At 45.8% G+C, this 10,678-nt stretch overlaps 1 protein-coding gene across 1 annotated transcript in view; it reads left to right on the forward strand.

Annotated features, from left to right (window-relative positions):
* The window catches only part of RDH10 (retinol dehydrogenase 10 (all-trans)), a gene marked incomplete at its 5' end in the record, with an annotated part of 26,762 nt that overhangs the window by 10,154 nt on the left and 5,930 nt on the right, over positions 1–10,678 (forward strand). The window lies entirely within an intron of this gene.

Consider the following 10,678-nt stretch of genomic DNA (forward strand, 5'->3'; position numbering starts at 1 on the left):
GCTCTAGGACAGGGGTGGGCAAACTTTTTGACTTGAGGGCCACAAAGGGGTCTTAAACTGGACCGGAGGGCTGGAACAAAAGCATGGATGGAGTGCTTGTGTGAACTAATATAAATTCAAAGTAAACACCATTACATAAAAGGGTACGGTCTTTTTTTTTTTTTTTTTAGTTTTCTTCATTTCAAACGGGCCGGATCCGGCCCACGGGTCGTAGTTTGCCCACGGCTGGTCTAGAGGACATGTCGGGGTGGGTGCATTCTTTGACCTGTGCTAATGCTAACAGAGATTGAATAGCTTTTTCCGAAAGACTGAATGGACATTGCCTGGCGGAGTCCCTACCCACTTGCTGCAGGATTGGGTCCGTGGGTCCAGCAGAAGAGCTACAAACCCAATGGCCAATGCTTAACTGCCCACATTCTCTCATTTTATTCTCTCCCTTTAAATTTGTGTTTACCTTAGCCATTCTTCAGGTTGTCAAGTGAATTTACTTTAGTATCTTGACTATATCTCTTAAGATGTGGCAATCAGAAAATCCCTTTCAGTAGTCTTAACCTCACTTGGGAGTTAGAATGCATTTTTAAAGTAGGAACCCCCTTTTTAATTCAGTTTGTCTTGAGTTAAGGGGTGTTAATAAGCAGGTTCATCTAAAATTTCTGTCTCTTGGGAACTACATTTAAGCCTGTTCCAATTCCGGTAAGTAGTCAGTTTGCCTCTGTCTAGCCCAGAGAGCTGCCTGTGTGGATAGGTGTGTAGGTGGTTCTGTGTGCTTGCCGGCTTGGAATGCGCAGTGAGTGACATATGCAGGAGGCTCATGACCAGGTGTAGTGACACCCCTGGACTTGGAATAGTCCTTCCGCGCCTGCGTTAAGTCCTCAATAGCCAGGATATTGGGGGACCCCCAAATTGTACTATGCTGAAATTCCACTAGGGGGCGTACTGGCAGGGGGGATTTGTATCTTATTTCCTTCTACACACAACCAGTTATTTTCCCAAGATAAAGGGTCTTTTGTAGCTAATCTTTGAAGTATGACAAACTCTGATAGATTTTTAAAAATGGAAACTATTCCCTGCCTCCACTGAATGGGTTAATAAATCCAATGTTTTGAGTCTGATAAGATAAAAATGTGTTAAATCTCTCCGTTTAATTATTGATTTCTTATCTCAGAAGTTACTGTCAAAGTTAGCTATTCAAAGAACAAATCCCTCTTACAGTTTCCATTAACTGACCTAAAAACTCCTTCTAGGCTCAGATCCCTTGTAAGCATAACTGGAAAATAACTCGGAGGAAGGGAGCTTTTCATCCTCCCTTTGAGAATATATATAGACAATTAAAGCATGCAGCTGGTCCCCGTGGTGGGGAGCCTGAGAGGGCCTCTCTGTGCTGTGACCCACACTCTGTAAGGTACCCCTGTTCAGAGCGGAGGTTGTCAGAGCACGGCCTTAGGATTTCGTCACCCTCGCCCCGACAGTGGGCCAGCTAGTTCCAGTCACCCGGGTCTCTGGGTTTACAAGGCTTGAGCCATCTCAGCCTGGAGGGGATGACCCATTCCTGAATTCCTTTTTCTTTTTTTTCCTTTATTTGTCAATTCTCTTAAAACTTACATTCACACCTGTCAGAGACCATTTTCCAAAATGCTCTGAAAGTAAAAGAAGTGAACCAAGGGGGTGAAAATGGAATATCCTCTCCTAATGATGATAAAACTTTCAGCACTTCAGCAAATGCTGCGAGAACATTTAACAAGTGAGGGCAATTACTGCGGCAACCTTGAGTGCTGTCAAATGAGCCCAACTGACAAGCCACTTACAGCGACTTCACATTTGGAGACAAAACACGACTTGGTCTGTGAGGCTCTCAGAGTTCACACAAAGCTGGGAACCCTGGCACTGGTGTTAACATTGTGTGACACTGGCGACTTTTGGTTTGGGGAAACCACAGTGTTTCTCATTTGCTGCTTGCATAAAGTCTGCATTTCTTGCTTTTCCTTCAAATAGCTCAATACTGGAATTTTAAAATATCAATGTGGTTCAGCTTCTTAGTGTCATTCTAAACAATGGAGCTCAAAGTAAGACTCCCCAAATCGGTGTAACTGGGAAAATACTTGGTGGTGTAACTTGTGTAGCACATGGGTATTTTGAGGACAAAGTGAAACTTAAAATCCACAGCCTGAAATTTCCCACCTGCAAATTGTAGCTAACATACTGCCCCCTACTGATTTCTCAAGGATTTTTTAAAACAAGATAGTTTTATAATCTCCTGGGAAAGAGGAAACAGCAGATACAAAAAGTAGCTCTGTGCTGTTAGTGTTTTTACATTTGCTGGACTCTTCTCCGTCAAGCATTGTAACTGATAGTTTAAAACAGTTGTTTTCTGGTCCTAGTGAAAGAGGGCTAAAGAAAAGGATTAGAAGGGGGTGTTATGGGAAAGTGTTGGGGTGTTTCCCAGCACCGTCTGGGACTCCGGAGGAGAAGGTGTCTGAACAATTACTCAGCAATGTGTTTTTGAGGCTGCTCCAGGGGTCAGGACCGGTTTTTGCCGGAAGTGTGGTCTGGTGCTGTGTGGAGGGCAGGGAGGCCTGGGAGCCATACTTAGTAAGAAACCAGGAGTTGCAGGAATTTGAAAAAAACAACATAACCCAAAATAGATAGCACTTATAACCAAACTAGCCTATAAATATATGCTTAATGAGCCTTGTGTGCATTACTGTGCTTTTATATAGCCCTTAAGTTTTATAAAGCCCTTTCATGCACATTCTTCGGAATTAAGTAGACTTACCCCCATTTTTATGGGTGAGGAAACAAACTGTGACAGGTTATGGAACTTGCCTAAGGTCAGTCACTCCTGGGGAAGGAAGAAGCCAGGACCCAGGCCCTCATCCTAGGGCTTTAGTTTAAAGCCTCTACAAAGTACAGTGTTAGTAAGGTCTGCGACTTTAAGCAAAACGGCGCATCATGTAACCACCTTCGTCACAGGCCAAATGATATAATCAAGAGTTAAGTTCCTAGGGCATCTCATCAATGTTAATGAGTCGATGTGGAATGAATCAGTGTTATTCCAGGACCTGCTGTACTTCCCTGGGCTACATGTTCAAAGCCCCTGGACTTGCCTGTGAGTCACTTCTGCTTTTGTCCTGTGGTAGAATGTAAGAATCCACCTTCAAACGTTGATTTTTTTTTTAAACTAGCATGGTTAGTTTAGCATTAGCTAATTAACTCTAGCTTAATATCCCCAGAAAGATAGCTCCATAAATTAGACAAGCGTGCAAAAATTATAGACTAAAGAATGAATAGAATTTTATTACCAAAGCCCAATTCATGTGTTTTTCTGCCTTATCTGTAATTTTCATTGATTATAGAATAGTGCATCCCTGCTCACCCAGCCTCTTTCCCCCTCCTCTTCTTCCCTCTCCCCCTCCTCCCCCTCCTCCTCCTCTTCTCCTCCTCCTCCTCCTCCCTCTTCATGTATGTGTCAACATTGACAAACTGGATGGGAAATGTATTTCTGACAAACTGGATGCGAAAAGTAGTGACTAAAAAGGCTCTTCTACAAGGACTGGCTGAACTAAGACCTATAAATACTTGGGACCAAAATGTCACTAACAGCATGATTTTAGTGCAGTTTCATTGTTAAGGTTATTATCTCCTGAAGAATGTAGAACCTTTATTCTGTTACATAACAATCTTATGGGATCAGAATTCCAGATAACTCCGTAAGCTTTGCCTTAGGAAATGCTAATCATGGTTTTTCAAAATTGTGCAGTTCTGACGGGCTGATTGTGTCCACACTTACCCCTTTATTAAAGGGGTCACTTTTTCCTAGGCCCGGCTTTCTCCCAGGCTCGTCAAAGCATGACAGCTTTAGAGAGGTGAGCGTGAGAAATGGAAAGAGATGCGGAGGCCTAAAGGTCTGAATTTCCTGTCAGGGAAAGCCGAGCCTTCACAGCCTCTGGGTGATTTTGAAGTCTTCTCGGCCGCGTTTTGAGAGCTTGTTCTAATGTGGACCGGGAGTCTGTTCAGGCCGCTGTAACAGAATATCACAGACTGGGTGGCTTATCAACGAAATAAATGTATTTCTCACAGATCTGGAGGTTTGTCCAAGATCAAGGGTCCAGCAGGTTGGGTGTCTGGTGAGGAGCCACTCGCTGGTGTGTAGACAGCTGTCTCTGCTGTATCCTCCCGTGGCGGAGGGGGGAGGGAGCTCTCTGGGTTTCTTTATAAGGGCACTCATCCCATTCATGAGTGCTCCACCCTCGAGGCCTAATCACCTCCTAATACCATCACCTTGAGGATTAGGTTTCAACATGAATCTTGAGGGGGACACAAACATTCGCAGACCTCGGCCGAGGAGCCTGCTCACTGCTAAAATGGACCTAGGCAGTGTGCATACAGCGAGTCTGTAAACAGACCCCCCCCCCCCAAGAGCTCTGGGGCTCCTCTTTGACTTGAACCAGCCTTTATTTAATAAACATTGTTGGGAGAAGAGTGTGGGGAGTGGAGAACGGCCTTCCCAGCCCCTAAAATCCTGGTTCGATGGAGCAGATACATGAGTCTGCCTCTGTCGCTGCATTGCTAGCAGGGACTGCGCTGAAGCCTCGGGAGGTGAGGTGTGGGCAGAGCCTCCGGCTCGCAGAACTCGGTGCGCAGCCTGGGCCCACGCAGAGGGCCACACGTTGGAAAAGCAGACCCAGGCCCCTCCCAGACCTAAGGGGTCGAAATCTGCATTTGATTCAGGTCCCAGGTGATCCATGCACGTCAGAGTTTGAGAAGGAACTTTGCTTGAAGGGAACCACTGATTTGTAGAAAAGGTGGTTTCTACAATCCTTGAATTTACTCAACATGCCCAGTACAATACAGGTACTTGACAGACCCTCACACATAGTAAATTCTACGTTGTGATCACGCAGGCTTGAGAATACAGTAAGTTTTCAGGAATAACCTTTTGATTATATTTCTTTCATTTAGGTTAAGATTTTAAGTTTTTAAAAAGACTCCAGTTAAAAAAAAACTAGAAATCAGGGAAGAATTTGAACTGTTTCCACATATGAAACAGAAGGGGTGATGGAAGGTGATCCTGGGGACATTGCTGGGATGGGGTGGGGTGGGAGGGCAGGAGGGCCCTGCACTTCAGGCCTGAGCGTGGCCGGGCCTGCTGCACGTGGCCGTGCCCCGTGGAAGTGGTTACAGTCACCAGAGCAGAACGGAGGCCCTGCCCTTGGGAAGATCAGTCTTCTTTATAATTTCTGAGATGTGATTCAAGTTCGGGGCAAAGCAAAGGGATTAATCACAACCTGTTGTTCAGCCGACGGTTTGGCTGCAATTTTGTGGATTATTTTCCTGATTCTATAAAGAGTTATTACAGAAGGGGAGGGCCCTGAGCTGGAGGGAGCTCCCGGAGCATTCCTTTGATCATCGAGGACTCGCCAGGGGGAGGGTCAGCCTTTCAGAAACAGGGCTCAGCATTCATGGTTTCTTTCACACACCGAGCTTCCATGGGCTGGAGTGAAACGCAGAAAAGCGATGATTGTTTTGCAGATAACTTGTAATTTTTTTTTTAACATAGAAGAGACATGAATTATTTGTTGGATTATTTTAAGGCACAGGCATGACCAGTTATCCGTGTGTGATGACTAGATATTCTTACTGCTCACCAGATGCGGGCCCTAATGGGGAGATACTTACTGAGTCATTTACGAGACTCTTGTGCAAGGAAGACCTCAGTGTTACAACTTGTATTTTGAAAGCGTGGCAGGAATCAAAGGAAGAATTATTGGCTATAAGTCATCATAACATTTTTGAGCTAAGAAACTTGGAGATCTCCTTTTCATCTCACAAATGAGTTAAGTCAAGGGAGGTCAAGTAACGAGGACGGCTAAGTGATTGGCAGTCGGGACCACGTGGTTTCTGGGCCCCACAGGCAGGTTTGAGTTTTAAGTCGCCTCCTCTCCGGTGTTTCTGCGTGGCACACGCTCAGTGTAAGGGATGTGGATGTGAGTCTCCGCCTCGGGGTAGGTTCTCTCCAGGCCTCGACAGTGGGAAGGCAACATAATGAACGCACTTAGTTTTGCTGAATAACTCGGTCTGCCAAGGTGTTCATTTGAAAGGTCTCGCTCTTTTATTGGCTTCTTGGTTGCAGGGCAGCTGTAGGAATGGGCGTGTGTGTGCGTGTGCGTGTGCGCGCGCGCGCATGCAGGATTAACTGCTGATGCCTGCAAATGTGAGCTAATCCTGCGGCCTCAACCCAGCCATAAAAAGGACGGTAGATGGTACAAGTCGACGATGATGACATGTTGAGCCTCCTCTGTAGCTAAAGACAGAACATTTTGTGTCAATCCGAGATTTTGATGAACATTTTGTTAAGATTGAGAGAGTAGTTCCAGGCTTCGGTATCTTGGGGCTCTATTGCACAATGTGTCCCTTTCTGTCTGCAAACACACCCAACTAGGAAAGAAAAAAAAAAGCCGGGATCCAGTTACATAAATTCAGAATGTGTGCTGTCAACTGCATCCAGCATACTTCAAGTCGGTATATTGGTATTGAACATAGATCTGGGTTTCACTTCCTAACTGAAGGTAATTTTGTAATGAAAATTTTCAAGTAGCATTTTCTGCGTCAAAGTGCAATGTCTGAAGTGCGGTCAGGATAGTATTCGCTTAGTCATATACTCCGTTCCCGGGTTTGGTGGGAGGTATGTCACCATTTTTCAGTCTCTGAACACATTAATGACTTATCCTCTTAACCTCTGTAGTACAGTTCACTGTATTTTCAGTGCTTCACAAGTCTGTGCTGTTGAATCATAGTTTTTCAGGAGCGGGGACTGAGTTTCCAGAGCACAGTGCCCCCAGATATCATCTGAGCCTTGTCAACAGCAGTGCGGTCCCTGGGATTCTGTGGGAGCTACGTAGACAGGAGAAGCAAGACCCCCGGGAGCGGTGTTGAACCACTGGAGGGGGGCACCCTAAGGGTTCCAGTTACATGTTCTTTGTTCAGTGAGTCTTGATTGTATTACCTTTAATTGTATATGTTGCTGTTCTTTGTAGATTCTGAAAACTGTCAACATAGAGCAGAAAACTGTACTATAACTGCTGACGGTGGTACCCTTTCACTGTAGTATGATTCCTGGGTCTCTTTAGAAAGTTCACTCTGTTTCTTGGACATTCAAATGAGAGATAAACACTGCAAAATGATTCTTTAAAAACACTCCTTGTCTTGAATTGACTACAGGACAGTTGTAAAAATGCACAGAAATACAACATGAGGCCTCTTCCTGCTGTGGGAACTCCCTCCCGTTCCCCTTCGTGCCCATTCACTTGGACTTGCTTACAAGTAGGGCGAGCACGTTCTGGGCATCTCGCCCACACGTCAGTCTCGGAGTTTCCCAGCAGGCTTTGCGGGATCCACGTTTCTCCCGTGCTCTTTGTTAGCTTTGGGCTGATTGGGCCTGACAGGGCCGCCGCCGGCTCTGCTGCAGCCTGTCATTAAGAGCACGGGAATGAGCGGGGCGGTAGGAACTGTAGGAGGTTAATTTGGCGTAAACCTAACATTCAAAGATTTCTCGAGATAGGACATGTCATGTCTGTCCAGTCATCCTTCTGTTCAAGTTCTTGTTTATATTGTAAATATGACCTTTACAGTTATCTTTCAAAGTGCCCGGTGCTTTGAAGAGGACCCCTGAGGAGCCAGGGAGATCTTAGGCTTGTTAAGGAGGTTCCATAGGAATGTCAGCGCCCATAGGAATGTCCCTTTTCCTTCTGGTGGTTTTTTTGTGTGTTTTTGGTTAATCCTCACCGAAGGACATTTCTTCTTTGATTTTAAGAGAGAGTGGAAAAGAGGGGGGAGACAGAGAGACACACTGATGTGAGAGAGAGACATCGATTGGTTGCCTCCCACCCCAACCGGGGCTGGGGAGCGAACCTGCCACCGCAGGAAATGCCCTGGATTGGAATTGAATCCTCGACCTTTCAGTCCAAGGGTCGATGCTCTAACACCTGAGCCAAACTGGCTAGGCTCCTTCTGTATAAAGTCACATAGCAACCCTGTCAGCTGGTGGACGACTGCGGTATTGGAGTCTCGTGAGGAAAGTTAATCATGGGTAAGGAAAGGTGGATCTCCACACGTTTTAGCCAGGCACCATTATTAAGAGTTTTCTTTTTTGCAGTTAAGATAATCCCTAGGTCCATTCTGCCTGTAAATTCTCTCACGGAACAGACCAATTAGTGTACATTGGTTACTGATTTTAAGTGCCCTCCCCCCACCCACCCCCCGAGATCAAGAGCCAACCCTGTTTTCCTGAGGAGAAGCTGGGTGTCTTCCTGTGTCTTAGACATCTGAGTAAGAGGATATGGCGATGGACTGTGATTCTCTGACTTGGGTTAACCGTTTAGCCGACCTTGCCAGCTGCCACTGGCACCAGGCACTCTGCTCCCTTCGCCTCAGAGGCCCCTTTTCCAGGCCCCGCTCCTGCCCCAGGGAACCTGTCCTTCCAGGGGAGAACAGTCCTGGTGTCGCCTGGCTGCCTGGGCCGCCCGCCCGGGTGCACCGATGGCAGCACAGCCATGAGCTTGTACTTAAGCCGTTGGGTGCGCACTTCAGGTTTGTCCTTTCTGTTCTGCTAACGACTCTTTGAGACAAAGTGAAAGATCGCGAACCTTAGCTTGAACTGACTGGTGTCATGGCAACTAGCACTTCACCTTTCGCTGGTCCCCATCTCATACATGCTGCAGTATTTGCGCGCATTAATAATTCATTGCCAAGTGCCAGCTTTCTGTGCGCTGTCAGACGGTGTCAGGGACGGAACATGCTGTGCTATCTCAGATGTCATCTCCCAGGCTGGGGAGGGCAAGAGTCATTAGGAAAGAGACTAGTCCGGGGTTTGGGGAAATTCCTGAAAGTGAGGTGCATTCTAGCCACTGATTTATCGCATTTCCCTTGTAAAGTCGGGGGTAGAATCCGTGCTGATCAAAGTTTATTTGGTAATGTGCTCCAGACATAAGGCAGGGGTTTGGTTGTGGAAATAACGCACAAGCGGTCATTGCTCACCTCCATTCAGGCAGCAAAGAAAATGATTAACAGCCTTGGTGCTCAGTCACGTGGATCTGGCTCCAGCGTGAGCCCTGCAAACTCAGAGTTAGAAAGAAACCTGCGTGGTCCCTATGCGCATGCTCCCGTCCCGGGCTGGCCTCGGCCCGGCGCACAGTAGGGGCGGAGCATTTGACGCCAGCCCTGGAGGGTGACAGTGTGGACTCTGAGGCCCACGTGGCATCCCCCTTCCCTCAGCACCTCGCTGTCCTGGCATTTTGTAGTTGTCGTAGTAACTGTAGTATTAGACCTATAATTGGGAAAATTTTCCAAATAAAGAATATTAGGCCTTGGTCTTGGAGTGAGAAATACCATAACACATTGCATTTCATTGACAGAGGCCAGATCTGTCCCTAACTAGGCGAGAAATCACATGTTTTAAACAAAACATTGACCTGACCCTTCCCTCTCAAAAGAAAGCTTCAGATGGAAACAAACTTATGTCACACTTTACTAGCTACTTACAGTGAAGCGTACTTCCCTGAAAACAGCGATTCACAACCACAATTAATTGGAAAAAAAATGGTCACTTAGCCATGTTTGGATTTTTTTTTTCCTTTTTCCCTTTAAATACAAACCAGCAGCTTCGACATCCCTCCAAACTACGTTGCAGAGGGTGCAGAGGAAGAAGCCCAAACGACTTTTTTTTTTTTTTTTTAGGAAAAAAGCAGCCATAAGACCCTGCTTTTGTGAAGGTTAGACTAGAACTGCTTTCTATTTGGTGTTCTGACTTAACACAGTGAGGCGCTGGCGAGTGTGCATTCTGCAGAGACAGGACGGGACCCGCTGTCATTTCCCATCCCTGGCCAGGGCAGAACCTGCATGGAGTCGGCATTCAAGAAACACTTGTTGAACAAGTTAATGCCACCAGACTAATTTCAGGGGAGGGGACATTCATCAGTTTCAGAAACTTAGAGGAAATTAAACTTTGAAAACCATTAGGAATTTGTTAATCTTCTATCCCCTACTTTCATATGATGCTGGGACCTGGATTAGTCATTTAACACCTGCAAGCAACATTGTGGTGCGTGAACAAGGGGTGTTGTTAGAGCCGACCCGCTCAGTGTCTGTGTGTGTAGTCGCGGCCAGCCACCAACAAGAGTCGGGGGGACACTGACCACGTGGTGGTCACAGTCGGCGTTCGGATATGTCAGGTCCCCAAGTAGCATATCTTAGTGGTATCTTATACTGTGTTTAATTTCTTGGGATTTAACATTGAGTTCTTATATTTAAGAACTTAAAAATAGGGCCCTTCATACTAAATCTATCGTCTTTCAAGACTAAGCAAACTTTTAATGCTTAAAAATGGATTTCTGGGTAACATCAAGAATACATTTTATATTTTTTTGGAGTATAAATCTGGAGACAATTATAACCAGATACTTACAAGAACACTCATAGACTCGCTTATTTAAATATAGGTTTTCTGTTGGAATACAGAAGCCTCTTTGTGATGTTACTTTATTGCAATTCTGTGATATAATAGCTATATGTCAGCTATAGAGCCTAAAGGTGAACCTGTAATGACCTAAAGTACCACAGCTTGCCCTTTTGGGCTATCAAGCGGTCCAGAATCATAGCTATTATCACCATTGCCCTAACCATT

This window comes from Myotis davidii, unplaced genomic scaffold, assembly GCF_000327345.1.
Source record: "Myotis davidii unplaced genomic scaffold, ASM32734v1 scaffold200, whole genome shotgun sequence".
In the NCBI taxonomy this organism is placed as follows: domain Eukaryota; kingdom Metazoa; phylum Chordata; class Mammalia; order Chiroptera; family Vespertilionidae; genus Myotis; species Myotis davidii.